A 21508-nucleotide genomic window follows, 5' to 3' on the forward strand; every position below is an offset into this window, starting at 1 on the left:
CTTGATTTCTGGAATGAATTATTGTCGGGAAGGATTGTTTCTTAGGTTTACAGCGTTGCTCTGTTAGAGAACAGCTGACACATCAATTGAAAGGGAAGGAGAGGCATTCCTTCCTCCTTGAAGCATCAACTATTATTTTTTAATGAGCAGGAATGATTACAAGATATACTAGTTACTTTTACACAGAAATAAAGCTAAAACTGATTGTTCTTTGCTGCGGTGCTAATGCTGGCTTGTATTCAACTACATGAAGTTAGGAAGATTGCCTGTCATTGCATGATCCTTACCGTTAGCTCATTTTTGCATGCGCTAAAAGAAATACGTTGATAAAATGTAGATCTACAAGATTAAAGGGGTTATCAGACTGTACAGCCCTGTATGCCATCTCTTCATGGGAAACAAATCAACTACTTCATGTTTGATTATTGTATACAGGCGAAATAGTGTGATTATTTTTTTATTTACAGAAAATAGCAGCGGAATTAGCCAAGCAAAATGAAATTAAACCATTTTAATCTTTTGGTTATTCTCTTTAAATCATATACTGTTTTGAGCTAACGATACAGATTGTAGAGTGACAGTTACCATGAGTTGGGTAGAGTCATCTGTCTGAAGACTAAATACTAAACCGATTCATCATGAGGAAGAGGCGAACGTAGCATCGCATCAGATCCACAGATGTTTAACATTTGATAAGCAGTGAAGAAGCTTCCTGCGGTTTGCACGCAGAGACGGGTTCAGTGCTCCCGTTACGATCTGAACAGATAACGTCATTCGGATTTAAAGTTCCAGCTGAGATGACAAGGAAGCTCCGATCAGCTGATAGTGGAGCGACACAATGCCTTATTTTTGTACAAATATTCAGAGATGAGTTTGGAATCATCTGTAAATCGTCACTGACTTTAAACATCAGGTCATTTAATGCAGCGAGTTGAAAACGACTTTTAGCTCTCCTTTCCATACAGGTTTGACCTCTGAATGCCCCCAGCTCGGACGGGGTGCAGCTACGTCACTGTATGTGAATGCAGCGCAATTATTTATCCATTATTGCCACTGTTTCTCTGAGATGACTCAGCTCAACTGATGAATGGAGCCTTCTGAGTCCACTGAGGCTCTGCAGGCCAGTGGAGGAGCGCTGCATGGCGGATGTACATTTTTTAAACATTTAACCACAAGAACTGAACATTATTTAATGAAGTAAGCACATGAAACAAGACAGTAAAGGAAACTGGAAAAAAAAAAACAGGCGCGTCTGCAGCTTACGTTTGTTAATGTCAGTGAATAGTGTAAGAGATATTCTAAAGCTCATCTCTCGGCGCTGTCGGCTGCCTCGTGCCGTTTTTTTGCTTGATTAAAAAGCGCCCAGGAGTTGGTAAGCGTGTGGTAGGTGTGAGCGCACGCCCTGACAGCTTAGCATACTGATTATTCAAGCCTCTTAGGCTAAGCCTCGGCACTCGAGTGATGAACGTCAGCTCCTCGCTCTCCCCTTCTGATTTCTGCACTTTTCTCATTCTCAGTTTGAGCAAGTGGGAAGCAGGTGACAGCCCTCGCAGAGAGCAAACCTGTTGTCTGAGAGGGTGAACAGATCGGCAACGCGCTGATTCAGACAGCCAGGACATTATTTACTGTGATCCAATCATTGTTAGTGCCGTTAACTATAAAGTTAGCAGCACTAACCCAAAAGGAATTACCACAAACATTAGTTTCACTATAGCTACAAAGCTACAGCAACACAGTATATATCAGAAGCTAATGCTAAAGTTTTAACTTAAGCTAAGTGCTAAATTACATGTTCCCTTATGATCTTAGGTATTGTATTCATGGTCAAGTCTTGTTCTCTATTTTACATGTTTTATTTTGTTCTTTTCTGGTTTGAAATAAAGTTACTGGGACAAAATAGAGAACGTGATGACAGGAAATGGAACTGCTGTGTAAACAGTCTTCACCCTCTTCAAAATAAGAGCATGAATATAAACACTGAAAACCAAAACTTCAACACCGATGTTACATTTTATTCAGCTGAACGTCTACAAAACAGCCAAGCAAATTAGCGCATCAGAATTTAAGCAAAAAAATGTTTAAAGGAAGCTAAGTGCGCTAAGTTAGCAAAACAAAGAAATTGGCTCCACTATTAGCGCATTAGCAGAAAGCAAAAGGTCTGCTTTATAAAAGAGTAAAACTTTCCATAGTATATAATATTTTCCATTTTAATGAATTAAGTGAATGTGTGAGATTTGTCCTAAATAAATATTAAGTGTCCTTCTGCATTAACAGCTTGCGCTCGAGGGCCAAATTTATACTCTTCTAGAATGGGGTCAGGGGCCACAAATGGCCCCCGGGCCACTCTTTGGGCAGTCTTGTCCAACAGTCCAGAGGGAATGCAGGAATAAATACATTAGAGGTTTTCTGTAGTATTTAACATAAGAGCTGCTGTGCAAAAGTTTTAATTTGGCTGATTTCTCATGCTTCCTTCTCACTGTCTAATAACATCAAGGATTTCTGATAGGACTGTTGGTGCTTTTCTACATATTTTTCACTCATTTTACCCAAACACTGACCCTGTAGTTGAGCACAAAGCAGAAAATAAGTGAAGAGAGAGAACAGCATTCCAACTATATGCAGAGGTTGAAGCACTAATGTGCGTTTATTTGTAGGAAGAGTGAGTTTCATAAAATAGGAAACAGAAGAAACATTTCAATACAGAAGCCAGGAAAGTTAAAGGTTTGACTCCAACTGGTCTTGCAAAAGGACGACGACTGTAAACATTCAAAGCCCTGAGAGATGAATTGTCCTTCCAATGATCATTTATTGTTTTTCAGTCCTTTTAAATTAGCCTTTGGGAGCAAAAAACCTTATTTCCTGCTTGTCAAAAATTATATTTTTCCAATTTTTCATTGACTTGCTGAAAGTGTTTGGCTTGTTTGACACAATGCAGTGTGAAAGCGAACTGCAGAAATAGAAAATTAAACAAATGTTGCAGTTTTGATCTCTTTCTAAACTCTGAGCAACCTGTTCCTGTCCCGGCCTGTGGGGGCTCTGCACCATTAACCAAAGAAGGAAGTTACACAAACCTGTGAAGAAGACACTTAACGCGATGTCATTTTTCACAAAATGTTAACAAAAATGTAGTGTCAGATTTTAAATTTTGTAGGATTTTTCTTTTCTTTGGTAAAAGACCACGAGTCATTTCTCCCGCTAGTGTTTATTTTGGTTTTATTTACCCAGAATGCATTGCACTATAGTCCACTTCCAGCTTTAGGAGCGGTCTCCGGTCCGCTAGGTGCTCAACATAGCTCACTTCAATCCAAACAGAGTGTTTTTTTTAATTTTATTTTAATCACAGTTGAGTAGCGCATTCACCGGACTGAACCGAACTTTCTAGAAAAACAAACTGGAGTTGGATTAAAGTGGCTAACTGTCAGTTATTGGGTCAGAGCTCAGATTTTACAAAAACAGCCTGCATCGAAAAGGAGTGAAAAAAGTGAAAACGTCCTTCAGAAACCCTAAACAGTGGGTACATGGGACAAACATAAAAAAAAATTGTAGTAGCTCAAAGATTTTGTGCATAACTGTACATTATTCCTGTCTACTGCCTTTCCATATGCACGGCGCTGGCAGCATGTCAGTTTCTGCATCACTGACCTTGTTTATTGGCAGCAGTGAGAAAGGTTATTCTAATTCCTGTCAGATACAAACCTGAAAACATTTCCATTTCCATCTAAATGTTGCCTGAGTCGAAACAGAAATATTACAATTTGTAGAACAATGAATTCCCTTTGGAAACGTTCAGAATGGACTGTTTGCTCTGCAGCGGGTTGTGTTGTTTTTATGTGTTGAGCGGCTCTGAGCTGGCAGGATGGGCATCGGCTGCTTACCGCTGAGCCCCACCTGACCAACAGATTGGTCCCAGTTGGTGGCTGAGGCCAAAACAGAAACTGTGGACGCTTCAGGATTCAGCCGACACAATGGAAGAAAACATAATGAACATCCTGAGCTGATTTAGCAGTTTGTAAACTATTTTAACACATTTCTAGACAAAATTGTTAAGATTTAGTTCAACTTTGTTGGTTTCCTGGCATGATACACTTTTTAACTAAATCAACTGATTTTAAAAGAACTATGGAAAATATGCATATTTAATTAGAAATTTGATCACGCATAATCCACCAGTGCAGTAAAAAATTTACTTGTAGTTATTTAGATGCGGGAGTTAAAACACTTGGCCAGAGCCTGACTTACAGTTGCAGAGCCTGACTTACAGTTGCAGAGCCTGACTTACAGTTGCAGACTTACAGTTAACTGTTTTATTTTATGCGTGCATGTATGTATGTATGTTTTGCAAACATTTTCCTTTATATAAAAATCATAGGCCCAGATAAGACGAAATGTACAAAACATTTTAGGATTTTTAACCAACATAACATTCTGTGTTGAGATGACTCTGCTTTGGATTGAGATGGTGACTTTTCCAGAAACCTAATGTTAACCAGGTTTATTGTTCCTCAACCAATCAGGATGCCAGTTTAGGATCATTGTCTTGCTGGTTTCAGTCATTCTATCCAAAATTCCCCATCAGATGAAGGAAAATTGCTTAGTGGTAAGAGCAATGCATCAGTTGTCAAGCAAAAGGGGTGTGCAATGCACAAAGGTGACAGACTTAGAGCTGTAACGATTCGACAAATGATTCAAACTTGATTTAAAAAAAAAATCTTCAAGGCAAATTATATGCCTGGAAGCTTTGCTAACTTATGTTTTACCAATTAGCGCGCCATTTTCCAGTCGGATTATTACTTGTGTTGCGCAACGCTCTCACTTCCACCAATGAGCTGTTGACGAATGCTAAGCGCTACCAAACATCCAAGGAGAGACTGAGGCACAGAAAGAATCACTGCCAAAAAAAGACAGAATGTGTTAAAAGAGTAGGATCAGTTTAACTAGAGAAAAAAGATAACAGGCTCAGTGGATTTACTACACAATAGAAATGGAGTTTGTCCTCAAATACCTCAGCAGGAAACATCTACTCCTGCATCAACCTCCTTAATGGATGCTGTTCTTTGCAGAGGACCAACTTTTTTCTGTGATCGTTCATACAGAATCTTCTCCAAACTTGAGACTAAACAAAGTATAATATAATGAAGATTGCTTTTTAATTTTTAAATGTTAAACGTTTCATTTCCCATCTTTTTACACTTTAAAGTTTTCGTACTTCAAACTTAATGTGATGTTTAAATCGCATCACATTTTGCATTGAAAAGCTTTCTTAATGAAATTAAATTTCATGTATTTATTTTATTTGATTAATCATCACAATAATCAATAGATCCCTTACTAAAGTGATCGTTTACAACCAAATTCAAATCCAAAATGGATTTGTCGTTATGTGTCGTTACATCAAGAACAGTTCAAATAATTAAAAAGTGATATCACTGTACATGACGAGAGAACAGAAACTGCAGATATTTTGGTGTTTTATTCTTATTCTCAACTTCATCTCAGTCTCATTTTTCTACTCGACAGTAGAAATTCAGAACACAGAAGTCATCGCTCTTTCCCTGACACACTTTTACTCAAAGCTGTTATTTATTTTTATTTTTAGACTGCTGTTTTTTCCTCTTCTTGTGCAGCTCCAGAAGCATCTGCAGAAAAGGATGCTAAGTCAGCGGGAATGCCGAAAAGTGAGCTTAAGCAGATGTTGGGGTGGAGGGGGTGCAGGGAAGGACTTCAGAGGTTGAGAAAACATTTCTATGGGTCGCTTTTCCCAGTTTTCTTTTCAGGAAAAATGCTCGGAAAAATGGGGACAGCTCTGAAAGTGGAGAGAAATTTGAATGTGTGCCTCAAACAGTTAGTAAAATAAGTCAATCCAATCATACGTAGATCCCATGTCTTGAAGGTTACCCCCTTATTACATAAAAGCCTTGTTGAAAACTTTCTTCCTCCTCTTTCCACATTAAGATGAAGGAAATGCTCTTAGCCTCCTCCATTATTCATTTAATGGACCTCTGAAACTGTGTCAGAGCCGGCGAGAGCCTCCAGTTTTCTACATCTTTGTTTCCTCTCCACCATGTCTTCACATCTTTGTCACCTCCAGACTTTTCATAGGCCGTCTTGAGAAAATACATTTCAAATAAGCACTTAGCTATAGCTAAACAATTGCTTCGAATCAGCAGAAATTTATTCTGTATACATGGATAATTTTTATGACATCACAGAGACAAGTGATGGACACTAATGTGCCAATAGAATAGCTAATTTTTCCTCTACTGCTTTAGCTAATGCTGAAAACGTTTAGCACACCCAGCTTCGGAGACTAAAACATTCGTGTTTTAGTCTTTACCATTTATTGTTTCCTTGCTCACGTTCTTTAGCATTCTTTAGCATTACCTTCTGCAAAATACAACATTGATGTAGCGTTAGAGGAACTGAAGTTTTTGTTTATTGCGTCGGTGCTTCTGCTAACTTTGAAAATGTTTAGCGCGCCTAGCTTCACTCAACTTTTTTTCATGGATAATTTTAGGATAATTTCTAAAGCACTAATTTACTTGGTGGTTTTATAAACCTTCAGTTAAATAAAGTTCAACATCTGTGTTGATGTTATTATTGGACCATTTCCTTACTCACATTCTTTAGCATTAACTTATACGAAATACAATGCCGATATAGCGCTTTAGCATTAGCAGAACTGATCTTTATGGTAAGTGTGTGAGGGTTAGCGCAGCCATAAACATTGCAATCCTTTTGCATCACAGTAGACTTTTTGTGAAACTTCTTCAAATTTTGTGTCTAAGTTCTTTCCAAAATAATTAAATCAATTAAATATACCTTGAAAATAGTTACAAAAAATCTCTATAAAAGGTTTCTAATTATGAATCGTATATTTTTTGCCTCCAAACAGCCATGTTGGTCTTGATCAATAGATTTCCAAACTTTATGAAGGTCTTTTCCTTTAACTTTATTTATTTTCACCAATTATATTCTATTTGTTGTTTTTAGAGCAGTTATTCAACGCACATAATGACAAATCAAATACTAACGATCATGGAAGAAATCCATTTGTTCACTTGGTTGTTGTTTGATTTTAAGGTTTTTATGGTCAAAGATGTTGATTTTCAGCATAAAGTTTACATTTATTGGAGAAAAGCGAGTGATGAGATGTGCCTCAACACTGGGGGCGCTGTGTTGCACACACTGCATGATGCTGGCGTTCCAGAGCCTCAAACAAGCAGCCAAACCCCAAAGAAACAACTGATATCTTCACAATATCTGAAGAGCTGTCGATCAGGACCAGTTTCTGATCACAGGAACATCTGAATGCTTGGAAGGGAAACAGAAACGGGTCTTTATGATTCTCTATGGATTCATGTGGGTGAAAAAATGTGGAAAACTAGACAGACTCTTAAACTGAGGAGGGTTTTAAAATCTGCTGCTTGTTTGGGATTAAACGTTTAAAAGCTGGAACATCAAAGAGTTTTTGGGTTTTGGTGTCGTCTTCGTGTCAGCGAAAGGCTCTGCGTTGGGAGAGAGCAAGGATGTCAAATGCTGCTTAACACAACAGCATATAAGACTTCCCCTGACACACACACAGCGTGCAGACACACACATCTTAAACCTGCGCCTCTATGTTCCTCCAGACTACAGCCGGCATAAAGGCGACTCCTCACCTCTGCTGCATCAACCTTTGTTCATCTGGAAGTGCGTGGGCTTCAGAGCTGTCCAGATGCCTTCAAGGCAACCAGTGTAATAAATATGCTGGATCTCATTGTACGATCAGCTTTTTGCAGCTTTTCAGCAACAAGACTAACAGTCTGATATAATATGGTTTCCCCAGTGGGACAGGCACCAAAAAGGACGTCTTATCTATAAACTGTTTGAACTTATGGATTCAAAACAACATGAGGCTTATGAAGATCAAAAAGGAATTTAAACGCAATTTGTTCATGCACTGATTAATATGCAGCACCGTTCACAGTTACTGCTTCTCCTGGTAAAAACGTAAAAAAGCCTCAAAGTTTTTACTGCAGCTGAAACGTATGGCAGAGTATTTATTAGGGTCAGGATAATAAAATGCTTTAAAACTACGAGAATAAAGTCAGTGTTACAAGAATGAAGTTGTAAAATGAGAGCAAAGTCGTAATAATAAAATAGTCATAATTTTACGAGAATAGTCAAAATAATACAAGATTCAAGTCATATAAGAACATGTTATGTAAGTTGTAATAGCACAAAAATAAATATGTTAGAATAAAGTCATAATACAGGAAAAAGTTAAACATTTTCGATTCCATTTCTTGTTGCAGTGTTTTTCATTTGTATTTTTTTTATTGTAGATTTTGGTTGCAGCATTTTTCCGCTTGCTGTGTTTTTCTATTGCCTTTGTGCGTCTGCGTGTGTGTGTTTGCATTATTAGCATGTTCAACATTGAAACACTCCAATATAAATACAAAATATAACCAAGTATTTTTGCCCAACTTCTGGTGCAAATATCTTAGTTTTTATCTTATTTAAAGTACACTAACAACTTTTCAGCAACATACGGGTTGCTCATTTAAGTCAATAAAATTTGAACATTGATAAAAAGAACTAGCTCCACTAGCAGATTTTCTCACCTGTAACATTGGAAAAACTTTGTTTTCAATCATTTTTTATCTTGTTTTCAGAAGGGTATTTTTGCAGCATAGAATCGGTAATGAGGAACTGGCATTAATAAAGAAATAGACATCTAGATAAACATACACTGTTGTTGTTTGAAGTTCATAATAATTGCTTTCACGTGTTTTATCAGAGCTTCATGGTAATATATAGATGAGGAGATAAGGTAGAAGAGATAAAGAGACAATGTTGTGGTTTTTGCAGCGCCTCAAGTTCTTTGGAAACATGAATAATTGGAAGTAAATATTCGCAGAGCAAAGTCCTGCAGCACAAAAGTGAAGTAAACCACGTCTGATCATTTCATGGGCTGTTGAAAGTCTGTGTGTGATAAATGAGGCCTCATAATGGTTATTCTAGTGTGTTCATCCTCTGCAACATCTGTGTGAAAGAGCACACACGTCAGGACCTAATCATCTGTTGAAATTATGAACATTAGTTTGAGTTTTTATTACAACTTCGTCTTAAATTAGAAAATCATTAAAAAGACCATTCAAAATTCAAAGTTGTGTTTAAATACACAATAACATGAATTTATTGTCCAGAAAAAATTGTTTTTGTGACAGGCCTATTCGTAGTACCTTTACTTGAGTTACAGTTCCTCAGTAATCATTTTACCTCTGCTGGCAGTTTCTTGAAGTTATAGAAGTTTCTTTTGATCTGTAAATCAAGACAGAAACAGAATCAGCTAACATAAACTTAGCCATTATGGAGAAGCAGCAGTTCTGTGATTCAGGTGAAACATCTGGAGTAAAATTAGAATGATTACTCCTTCACCGCTGAGATTCTGTAGCTTCACGTCATTACAGAGCATTCTCTATCATCAAACTAACAACCAACAAAATTCAGGAAATACAAGGAATGGTTCGGCCATTACGCCCCAACAAACAGTTACAGAGTCAAGATGTTGTGGTGCCAGTAAATTTTGGCACCAAATTTACAGAACAAGCTCATGTGAGCACAAACCAGTGATGCAGCATCTCTTATGACTGTTTTACATTAAAATTACCTTTAACAATGATTTATCCCTGTTTTTGATTAAAACCACCCCCAGAAAGCAACCGTAGTCACAGATTTAAACTTTCTGCTTCAAATGCTTACATGGTACATTACATAAAGCACTCTGACAACTCTTCTGAACCATAAGTCAACATTTACAATATGAACATAAAATAAATGTAAATAAGTGTTTTTACTTACATTCGGACGCAGTCAGTGGGAGGTTGGTGGTTAACTTCCTGTGTGGGTATCGCTTTGAGCTCCAGGGGAGACCGGACACTTTCTGGTGCACGCGCACAATGCAATTTAATACCCCCAAAATTTGGGTAAATACTACAATACTTTATTATGTTGCAATTTTTACTGTCCACAAACAGGTAGTGTTAATATGATTTTAAGGTAAATTTAAATTATTTTAATCGGATTGTATTTACAACCCTGCAGAGTTGTGTCCAGTTCAGAAACTCTGATTTTTCTCCCTAGACAAAAATATAATTCCTACAATGAGGCTGTTGAAGGCGTCCACTGCATCCCAGCACCATATTAACACAAAGTCAGCCAAATATTTTTCATGCATCAAGAAACGGCTTCCTACTCCTCCTCTGTGTGCTTATTGCACAGCTGGTTTTCCCCTGACTGGTACATATTTTTTCTGCGGATGAAAAGTGCCAGCTTTAATAAATCTGATAGATGACTGGTTGCAAACTGTTGACCAGTCATTTTTTCTGACAGGAAGTATTACTTGATTTTATTCTTTACATTAAGATGTATTACCAAGCAGCTTGATTCCTCTATAAGGAGATAAAACTGAGGTTTATCTCCTCAGCTTTATGCCTCGGCTTTCTCCAGAGAATTATTATCAGCTCAGAACCAGGCGCTCTGATCTTGACTCTCAAATTAAAACAAATAAATAGGAACTCAAACTGATTTTTAGTTTGTTTAACTGAAAACTGAATAACTGGGTCTTTAAATGGTTATAAATGTAGGTCAAAATCTAACTTGTCAGGAAAATGGAGCTAATTCAAGGTTTGAATTTTAAAAACAATTTTAAACTTTCTTCTGCAAACAACTGCAATAAATTTTTGAGAACATGCAACACTCAAGCTACCAGCATACATCATCTAATACAAAAAACCCCGACATGCCAACGAAAGTCATAAAAAACACAATTCGTTTTCAAATAATCAAATTTCCAAACTGGTTAGCACTTAGAAGTACTGCCTGCAACATTTACCATGTTTCCAAATGAAAATAGTGATAAACATAGCAATCTTAGCATTGGTTTCAAATGCTTATTTAGTCTTCTCTCAATGGCTTAATTTTTTACAAATTCAATCACATTTTTAAACAAATAATAAAATTTTAAATTGTAAACTACTTCTTTAATAAATGCTATAAACATTCTATTCAACAGTATACTGATAAAAGTGCAAATAAATAACGAATAGGTAAAATAATTTGCTCACCGGTCTCTTCAGAGGACAGCACAGCAGCACAAAATGGCGCCTCCTCTAACTTCCAACACTCTACAACCAGAAGCACAGAGAACCGAACTAGTTAACATCGGTGAACTTAACTCGTCGTTTTGGCAATAAACATACATAAAACCATTCTTAGCATCAGCAATGTTTGCTAACGATTCGTTTTATATTGCTTTGTGTACCTCTTCTTCCGTGAATCTCCGTCTCCTTGTTCAGTTAGCAGCTCAGCGATCAAGTAGCAACGGAAATGAAGGAGGAAGTCACCGAGGTGGTGGGCGGGACAATGCGCCTCTTGGAAAGAGCTCATTGGTTAAGAGCGATGCTAGCGTTTTTCTTCCTGAAAAGTTAACCCTTTAACTGCTGGTCGTGACAATAATTCACCCAAAATAATAAACAACTCTTAAAATAATAAATCTTTCATTAGAATTTAAAGGATTTTGTTATTATTATTAAAGCCATATTTAAATGTGGGTTTCACACTATGTGTGGGTGCCACAACCAGAGGGGGCGCCAAAACGATGACAGAAAAATCATTTGTAATAGGCATTTTCCATATTAATAGCTGTTCTGCTTTTTGATTTTTTCCCTTTACAACCCAAGAAGTCATTTTTGCACTTGGTCCAGCTAAATAAAGCATGTTTACTGTGAAAGACTTTACCTGACATTTTAAGAAAAAATAACTTATAATTTTTGATAAATATATACTGAAGAATTTACTGTCATTTTAAAATAAACACAACTAAACATTAACTTATTGACAAAAATGTCTGAGTGGTTTTTTTTTTTTTAAGTAGTAGAAACCCAAATGGAAGTACAGAAGTGAGCAAAATGTGAATTTTGTACAATATGTCCACTTTAACTAAAATATTATAGGCTTAGTTTATTGTTGACCATTAAAAAAACAATGATTTTAGTTTTTATAATGTTTTTGACCCACCAGAGCTTTTGACTTGACAATTTTGGCTCATGTTGTAAAAAGTTTGGACATCGCTGCCTTTCAAAAGAACATGTGCTAACATTAGATAGGCCAATTAAGAACGTCTACGAAAGCTAATTTAAAGGTATATGTACGTATTATTCCTGTTTAGAATGGAACTGTGTGTGTGTGTGTGTGTGTGTGTGTGTGTGTGTGTGTGTGTGTGGATGTGTGTAGCCAGCAGAAAGCAAACATGCAGTCCAGCAGCAGACAATCCGTGTGATGAGCCGGCGGAAAGGCAAACGTCTCTGCTCATAAATATGTCCATGTTCAAGATTTACGGCTAGCAATTCCATCTCCAGAGGAAGCCTGGTCGATTGCTTTTTGCACCTTTCCTGCAATTCATGCAGGAAACACGCTGTGTGCAGCTCCGCATGCAGAATATCCACATAACACAGGTGAAAAACCAAAGGTTGCTCAGTTTGTTGTGTTAATTATTTGCATAGATGTCCTATTTTTGTTTTTAGTAGCTAAGAGTCAAATCAAATGCACACTTTATCTAGGAGGAATAAACAGGAAGAACACCTGCTGGGACTGATGAAAGGTTAATCTGGTCCCAGTAACAGACATAATGAAGGACAGACAGAAAAATCACCACACTGGAAGTTTTTTCATTCAAAAACCTTGATCATTTTCATTTTTAATTTATATTATCAGCTTATTATGTAAAAGTTATAAATCTTTTGTTAAAGCTGAAGTATGTCACTCTTATAAGAAAAATTAAAATATGTAAAAAATCTTTTATATATTTGTTGAAACTGTCACCATATTGTGAAAGTTTGTGACACAGATAATCTGTGAAAAAAATGTATCTTGCTGTCTGAAGAAACAACCAATCAGAGCCAGGAGGAGGGGCTTAATGCTGTCAATCAAACTGGGAGACGGTATAGGAGCTGAATTCTTTTCACTCATTAACTGTCTCATAAACTATCACAACAAAGTGACAGTTTATGAAGCATAAACTGTAACTTTGTATGTAGCTTTAATAAAATATTGCTACATTTTATATTTTATAGAAGCTACATACGGCACCTCTAATTATAATTTCTTTGTTTTTTACAGACGTTTGTAGGTGAATGTCTGTAGCTGTTCTTGCTCTGTTTGTGTATCAGGAGGTCAGACGCTGCAGGATTGTTTTATTGTTGTACAGAATCAGATAAACGTTAAACACTTTATTTAATAAAGCGACAGTAAATTTTAGTAAAATTGAAACTATCCAGTTGGAGATTAATGAGAACAAACTGATGCTGCAGAAGAAAATGCTTACAACTGTAGACGATCCTTCCTTCCTCACTTATTTTCTTCCCTTCATGCTTTAATTTATCGTTTTACTTTCTTTCCTTCTTCACTTCCTTTCTTCTCTCCCTCCCTCACGTCTATAATTCATTTGATACATTTCATTTGTGTATTGTTGAAAGAGAAAAAACTTGGTTCTGAACTCGCTGTATTTGACTTATGACTTTGCGATGACGATAAATAAACTGAATCAGTTGCTGCAGAGTTTTTCTTATATTTTTTTCCATCGAGCCACAGAAGCTGCTTTTCAACAATCTTTGCAGCATCAGAAGTCTGTGAACTTCAGCAACCTGAAACTGTCCATGAAGGGAAAACTCCGGCTTTGTGTGCTCTGTAAGGATTGTCTAACACTTCAGTTGTGGTGTTAGCATGATGCTCATTCAGCGTCAGCATACAATAACAGCAACAAAAAACCTTCTGATGCAGAAATCCTTGAACTGCTTCAGTTAAGATGCACGCTCCCCAATAAACTAATCCCCCTAACAGACGACGAGGCCCAGTCATCTTCCTCACAAAGACTTCAAAGTGAAGCCAGGAGTCGGACTGTGAATGATGGAGCTCCTGTGTGTTTGGCTGACAGAGTTAACCAAACAAGCAGTTTCAGAAATGCTCACTGGGTCAGCTAAGCTCCTGACGGTGACCACTTAAGTGCTGCGCGTTCTCTCTGGAGTGAGTTTGTGGGAATAAGCATTTCCTCGGACATTTCCCTGGCCTGCAATGCGTGAGCTTGTGTGTCCTCGTGGATATATTGATGTTGTGCGTGCATGCTTGGTGGCGCGTTAAAGGTTTTCTCTGCCAGGGGAGAAACATCTGTTTTTTTAATATCACCTTATATTCTGGAGCCGAACGCCTCAGGTTAGAGAAAGAAATAAAGAAAGAAACACTGCAATACATTATTTTTACTTACTGTAATGTTTTCATTTAGTTGCCAGCATATTTTCTGACACTTAAAGAGACCTTTTATGCAAAATTCACATTTTGGGGTTTCTACTGCTTCTAAAAACAACCCAAGCATTTCAAAGAAACACAGAGACAGTTTTTAGCAATAAGTTAATTTTATCTGGTGTCAGAAAATGAGTCGTTTCAAAAACCTTTCGAATGGTGAGTCAGAAATCAGCAAAAACTGCTCCTCACTTAGTGACTCCAGCAAAGTCTAGCTGTTACCTAGCAACCCCAGCAGCGTTCCGCCCCGTTACCTAGCAACCCCAGCAGAGTAACAGGACGTATGGCTGCTGGGAAAGACAATTGCTTTATGGTTAACTTACTTTCCAGAAACCACTTGCTGCATTCTTGATAATTGTGCAGGAGGCTTCACTTCTGCTTTTCAAAGGTGTATGGTTGTATATTTGTGCATCTGTTTTCACACACTTTCATGTGTGAAAGCGTGTGAGATGGGAGGCCACGGCCATCAGCTGCAGCTAATTTGACTATAATTATGCTGTAATTGTCTATGATTTTACTTATCAATCCCAAATGTAGTGACAGCAAAATTAAACAATAAAATATGTACAAGTCATTAAAAAACTATATTAATTCCTCCTTAAAGAAAACCAGAAGCCTATTTCTTCAGATGACTATGTAAAACTAGCTTGTTAGCCTTAGGTACCACAATAGCAAACTGATTATCTCGAGAAAATCATGCCAAAATAATTTCAGGTTTGAAACTTACTAAGTTTTGAACGTTTGTAAAGATCTAAGTGAGATTTATGTTTCTTCCTTCTCAAAGAAATGAAACAGCTGTAAACTCTGATCAGATGCTTTAAAAGAATCGTGGGTTTGAATATGTAGCATCAGTTTTATGCAGTTTTGGTGAGTTAGCCTAACCCATATATTCTGTTTTTGTTCCTTTTTTAGCTTTCAGTTTGACTGAATGAGTAGAGAGTCATTCAGAGATCAAAATGTATTACAAAAGCGATGACCGGTCCATGAACTCACTTTTTAATTTTTCTAATTTGGCCCTATTCTGCCGTTCCTCGCTAACATTTCCGGTTTCTGAAAAGAGGAGGAAAAGAGCCGGAGCGAGATGAATTTATAATCGGTGAAGAGTGAGTCCTTCAGCAGCCGGGGTCAGCGCTCTAATCGCAGGAAGTGAAGACATTGCGAGGATGTTTAATGAGAGGATAAGAGCAACAGGGAGGGCTGGGGGAATTAGCCCTTTTAGATATCATTAAACATTAATACTGTCAGGGGACCGGCGCTCGCTGGGGTCCTTTCATTGACTTTCATGCTGGGTGCTAATAGAGTTTCACCTCCGGGGACCTGAGCACTCTGCACCCTTCCCCCCCAAAGCCGAAGCAAAAGGAGATCAGATCACCTCCTCGCTTCTGAGGATGAGATTATTCAGCCTGGGTGGTAATTTAGATTATTTAAGGTTAAACACTCAAATTAATCCTTTTTCTTTCCTTTCTGTACAATACAGTCATTTAAAAGTATAAAAGCTCCTCGGAAGACTGAATAAATTTGCCCAGAGGTGATTTCACACGAGTCAAACAATGATGAATGAACTCACAGGAGTAAGACGAGTCGTTTGGCAGAAATAACGGCGATAATTTGGGTTAACAAACAATATGAGGTTTATTTTGTTTATATACATATTCACCATATTATTCATTCATTTGTAAATGTAATGTTAGCAAGCTAAATATTTAGCTACAACCTTTAAAGTAATATTTTAGCTTGCTAAACCTTTACTTTATTTAGCTAGCTAGCTAAATATTTAGCTTTATACTGAATATTTAATTTGCTAGCTAAATATTTTGTATATTTAGGAAGCAAAACATTTTGCTTCTAGCTAGCTAAATATACAAAATATTTAGCAGGCAAGTCTAAGTATTTGGTTTCAGGCTATGTGCCTAGCTAACTAAATATTTTTCCTTAAATTAAATTCTTAACTTGCTAGCAAAATATTTAGCTTGAAGCTAAACATTTTGCTTACTAAATGTTTCTGTTTCAAGCTAAATATTTAGATAGCTAAACATTCAGCAGCTACCTAGCTAAATATTTGGCTTCAGACTAAATATTTTGCAAGCAAGTTAAGAAATGTAATTAAATCTAAATATTTAGTTAGCTAGCTACATATCTATCCTCAAACCAAATACTTAGCAAGCTAAAAAATAATTTTAAACTATAGCTAAATATTTGGTTAGCAAACTTTCAACTTTTCTTCTAGATTTTAGTTTAAAACAAAGTTATGGGCCATTTTAACTGTGCAGTTCACCAGCAGTTTATAAAAATGTTCACAAGACCCATCTTTTATTGTGATAGTCTGCTCTCACTTATCAGCAAGTTACTTTGCATATTAGCTAAATATTTAGCTTTGTACTAGCATATTGAGCTAAAATTTAGCCACGCTTATAGAGATAATTAGCTTGCAAGCTAAATATTTTTGTTTCAAACTGAATACTTAGCTTGTAAATCAAATATTTACTTAGTAAACTAAATATTTTGTTTGGTAATTTAATATTTAGCTGGAAACTCAAATTTATAAATTGGTTTAAAATGACAATGAGTTTGAAAAATAAACCCTTGTTTTTTTCTGCTATGACTGACTAAATAACCCAAATTATTGCTGTTAATGTTTGAATGTGAAACTTCACAAACATCAGAGACTTAAAGCTAAATAAAATTGTCACCATCAGAGTCCGAAGGCACAAAGAGAAACTGGTCAGAGGCAAAAACGTGTGGATGGCGCCATCTACAGGCCAGAGTGTCCTGAGATCCCACTGATTTACAGAATGTAGTGAAGGAAGGAGGAATCAGATCCTAAATCAAATGTATAGTTTTCAAATGAAAAATTTAGCAGAGAAGTGTGTAATGAGGTCAAACGTACATTAAGAGTGTGTGAATGTCATTTAAAAGATTTTAAAAATGACAGATATGTGGAAAGTTTGCATTAATCCTAAATTTGCTTTGGCTGGTAAAATTGTTTCCAGTGGGGAAAACTTTCAAATTTACAGACAAGAAGAGAGAAAAATCAACAGTGATTTTGTTCAGGATTTCCACAAATTCTCAATTTCAAATATCTTAATAATTTTTCCAGACTCAAATTAAAAAAAAAATTCTGAGCAGAGTTATTGTACAATAAATATGGATTTCATTTAAGTTAAATTTAAAGTTTGTTTTTAGTTGTAATAGCAGAAAACTAGATATTTTATTGTTTTGATGATATTAACACAGAGCCTTTACATATTTTTACTTTTTTTGGTGAAAAATTACAATAAAAAGTTCTGATTCAGATCTTTGTGTGTATATGTTTACTATAAACTGAAGAGGTTTATTTTGTTGTTTATGTAAATCCCCAGCAGAGGGCAGTATGCGCTCACGGGTGTATTCAGAGGAGCTGTGTGTTTTTATGTGTTAGAATAATGAAATGATCAGATGGTGGCCGACAGAGGGCGCTGCTGCTGCACAAACATAAAGCCAGGTTAGCTTTGTGATAAATAATTTCTTATCTTTCCAGGGATTCCTCTCTGGTTCTGTTTGGAGTGCTGACTGCTAAGACCTCAGCTTCACACAGTAAGAAACATCAGCACATTTCCACTGATGGGCCATTAAACGGGCCGCTCTAAAAGAATAAAGCCGCTCAGGGTTCAGCCCATGCTGCTGTGTGGCTCTGTAGAAATGTCTGCTAACATCAGATGAATGATGTGCTTTGAAATATTGAGCAATGCCCTCTGAGCATCGTTAACGCACAGTTTTTCTTTTCCTTCTCTAACAGATCCTTAAGCTCGGCTGCCAGAGGTAATTTGGTCTAAAAACACCTCAGCTCAACGTCTGCAGCAAAGTGAGTCCTACATATAAAGTGCATTTTTATAAACTTCTGTACTTCTTTCCAACCTAAATCCAGTTAGAAGAATCTGTTCAAATGTCAAAAATGCTAATATAAATGCAATTTGTTGGAAATCTAACAAAATCACAACAATTTTTATGATCTCTGAGTTAAAATATGTTCATTAAAAGGAGGTTGAGCTGGTCGAAGAGAGGCTGCAACAACGGCACGGCGTTCTGCTGCTATGGACAAACCAAAGTGAGCAGGAAGTAAGGGAGAAAAACTGAGCACCATCATCCATCCAGGACTTCAGTCAGTACCGGTTGACACAACGCCAACACGGACTGATTATTCCCAAAAAGCCAAAGAGCTCCAGGTCGGACTCTACAGGACTCAGCTAGCAGGTTAAAGGTTAAAGTTCATGACACTGAAACAATATGGCTGTTTGGAAGAAAGAATATGTTAAGAGATGTTAAGAGTTCTGAATTAATATGAATTACAACAACATTTAACTTCCTCAGGGATCAACAGAGGATCAATTCTTGAATTGAACTGAATAAAATCTGCAGCTAAATGAAGAATAAGGTGTCTGGAACAACGTTCTCTAACGCTGCGTTCGGTCTGAATGCAGCATAAGACCAAAGGAGCAGCTGCTGCTTGGCACATTTCTGCTAATAAGCTAATACAGTACTACTTTGCAGCTTAGCGCTTTTGCTAACCTTGAAAACCTTTAGCGCGGTTAGCTTTCCCTAGATAAATCTTTCTTAATTCTAAAGTGCTAATTTGCAAGCCTGTTTTCTAAACTTTCAGTTGAATAAAGTTCAACATCTTTGTTGAAGTTTTGGTTATCGGCTGTTAAGAAGTCTCTAAGTAGCTAAACGTTTATATTCATGCTCTTATTTTGAAGTGGGAGAAGCCTGTAATTTTGTTTCCTTCCTCATGTTCTCCACCTTTGATGCGGTCGCAGCAAACCAACGTTTATTCTGCGCCTTCGACTCACGTGGGATATCAACATGGTTGAAGATAGCGCTTTAGCATTAGCTTCTGCTAAATAGCATGTTGATGTAGGCTTTAGCATGCTCTAATGTTAGGGAACTAATGTTTGTCATTTTTGCTTTTAGTTAGCAGAGCTTCAAAAACAAATATTATTAATAACATTGATAATAATAAATTAAAACTAAAGCTACACAATAATGTAATAATGTGAGAGACTGAAAGAGTCAAACAGAAACCCAGGAGCTGCTCCTGATGTCGGATCAACAAACTGCTGGATTATGGGCTGTACTTAGATTTTTATGATTGGTTCACAAACTGCACACTGAATAATAAATATAGCTTGGAAACTGTGACATTTTTAGACTCCTTCAGGCTTTCTAAGTTATTAAAAGCTTTATTAGAAAGAAGGTTAAGTTTGGTGGAGTGTCTGTAGAAACAATAAATATTAAAAACGGAGCCTCCAGACGTTAGGATAACACGTGCTGCTGACAGGGATCTGTAATTTCTCATGGATGATAACATGTTCTGCCTGGTGGTGAAAAAGAAATCTCACTTTGAGCTCCTCTTGGCTGCGTTGGGGAAATTACCGGCCTCAGGAAGTCGGTCATCTTCACATGCTTCCGGCCTGCTTTAAAATGCAGCCATTTGGTGTTAAAACTTACACAGAACTGGTCCTCTGACATGAAGCAAAGGTACAGTTTGTTCAGGAAGAACTCAGTTTCTACCCTCCAAACATAAAAAATGAAAAGGTTCTTTGGCAGATCGATGGTGAGAGCAGAAAGGTTTTGCTGAGAAAGTCGGATTCTCCAAGCAGAGGATCTTTGTGTTTGGACATGAAGAATGAAAGTCGTTTCCCTGAGAAGCAAAGAAAGTGAATTTAAGGAAACGTGGAGCAGGAAGTTCAGCAGAGCCAAAGTCCAGATGGAAACCAGGAAACTTTAAAACCAAATCCAGTTTGAATCCAGTCTGGACTTCAATGGTTCTGCTGGAGCCACTGGAATGATTACTGGAGAACCTGAGAGACATCCAACCAACCAACCAACCAACCAACCATCCAATCAGTTATCTATCCAACCAACCATTTAACAATCCATCCAACCAACCGACCAACTGTCCATCCATCCGTCCATCACATTCTAACTCTGTGATCTTTATCCAGACTTGTCGGCCAGAGATCCAGTTGACCTCATTCCATCTGAGTTCTGGAGGTCACAGGTCACATGACCTGGAAGAAAAAACCCAGGAGGCTTTTGGGATTGCTCTCCGGTGAGACGCACCTTCTAGTTTCTGCTTCTGCTATCTCATGAGTAACTGATGGCACTGACTGTTTCCTGCTGCTGTGCTTTAGCATGGGCTGGCTATCAACCTGAAGGGAGGTCAAAAGGCTGATGAACTGATCTGAGTGGGAGCGCATTCATCTGGTGTCCTGTATGCCCTGGGAACTCCGCGCCCAGCACTAATCAGGTGGGTAACCAAGCTAATTCAGCCTGTCAGAGTAAACTGCCGTCTGTTCTGGAGGCGTTTGAACACACAGGTGTCCTTAGACTGAAGTCGGCTGCTGATGACAGACGTGCTCCACTAATGTTCGTCTCTTTATGACAAATCATTCTGGGTTTTGACAGATGTGATAAGCTAATGTTTTCTCAGCCTTAGACGTTTGTCACTTTTCCATCATCTTAGATTGTTTTGGTTCCAATCTAATCTTTATCCAGGAGTAACATGACGTAAAACGTCTGCTGAAGCAAATACAAGTTCAGATACTTTAACTTAACAGCTTTCAAGATGAACTCAATCATTTTTATTACCTTTCATTTTTCTGAAAATCATTGGGAACCCAGCCAACCATCCATTGACCCAATCTGTTGGTCTCATCCAGTGAAGCCTAAATTTCATCTGTGATTGAAGGACTTCTCTTTTGTCTTTGGTAAAAGACCATTAGCCATTTAGCTAGCGCTGGACTTGCTCGTTTGCTTTGGTTGCATTTACTCAGAATGCAACCAAGATTTTGGAGCTTGGTTTGGTTTGGTTTAATAATTGCCTGACATTGTTGAAGGATTACTAGTTCTACTGGCAGATTATTCAACTTATGCCATGGGAAAATGATATGTTGTAGGTTGAGGAATCTGCCAGCGGAACTAGAATTAGGTTGCTAGGAGACAGGCTGGGCTTGGCAGGTGTTGCTAGGTAACGGCACAGTGCCAGCTGATAGTAAAGATGCACTCAATCAATTTTATTACCTTTTATTTTTCTAAAAATCATTGGGAACCCAGCCAATGATTGGTTGTTTCCACTCATAGCAGAGAGGAAGAGAACCCTCCGCCATAATCTACTTCCTGCTTTCGGTCCGCT

At 37.5% G+C, this 21508-nt stretch overlaps 1 protein-coding gene and 1 long non-coding RNA gene across 5 annotated transcripts in view; one reads left to right on the forward strand and one right to left on the reverse strand.

The window, feature by feature from the left end:
• pcbp3 (poly(rC) binding protein 3) overlaps positions 1-21508 on the forward strand; it is a 66116-nt gene that overhangs the window by 4377 nt on the left and 40231 nt on the right. For all 4 annotated transcript variants that reach the window (XM_028024490.1, XM_028024487.1, XM_028024489.1 and 1 more), the window contains exons 2-5: positions 17855-17910; positions 18113-18178; positions 20319-20425; positions 20508-20623. The gene's annotated coding sequence lies outside the window, so the exon portion shown is untranslated. The remainder of the gene's footprint in view (positions 1-17854; positions 17911-18112; positions 18179-20318; positions 20426-20507; positions 20624-21508) is intronic.
• Positions 9056-11572, reverse strand: LOC114148960 (uncharacterized). The gene is made up of 4 exons (XR_003596392.1): positions 11306-11572; positions 11109-11168; positions 9844-10294; positions 9056-9303 (listed from the first exon to the last, which is right to left on the reverse strand). It is a non-coding gene; the product is annotated as an uncharacterized LOC114148960 (long non-coding RNA).

The sequence above is a fragment of the Xiphophorus couchianus genome, chromosome 7, assembly GCF_001444195.1.
Source record: "Xiphophorus couchianus chromosome 7, X_couchianus-1.0, whole genome shotgun sequence".
Lineage (NCBI taxonomy): Eukaryota > Metazoa > Chordata > Actinopteri > Cyprinodontiformes > Poeciliidae > Xiphophorus > Xiphophorus couchianus.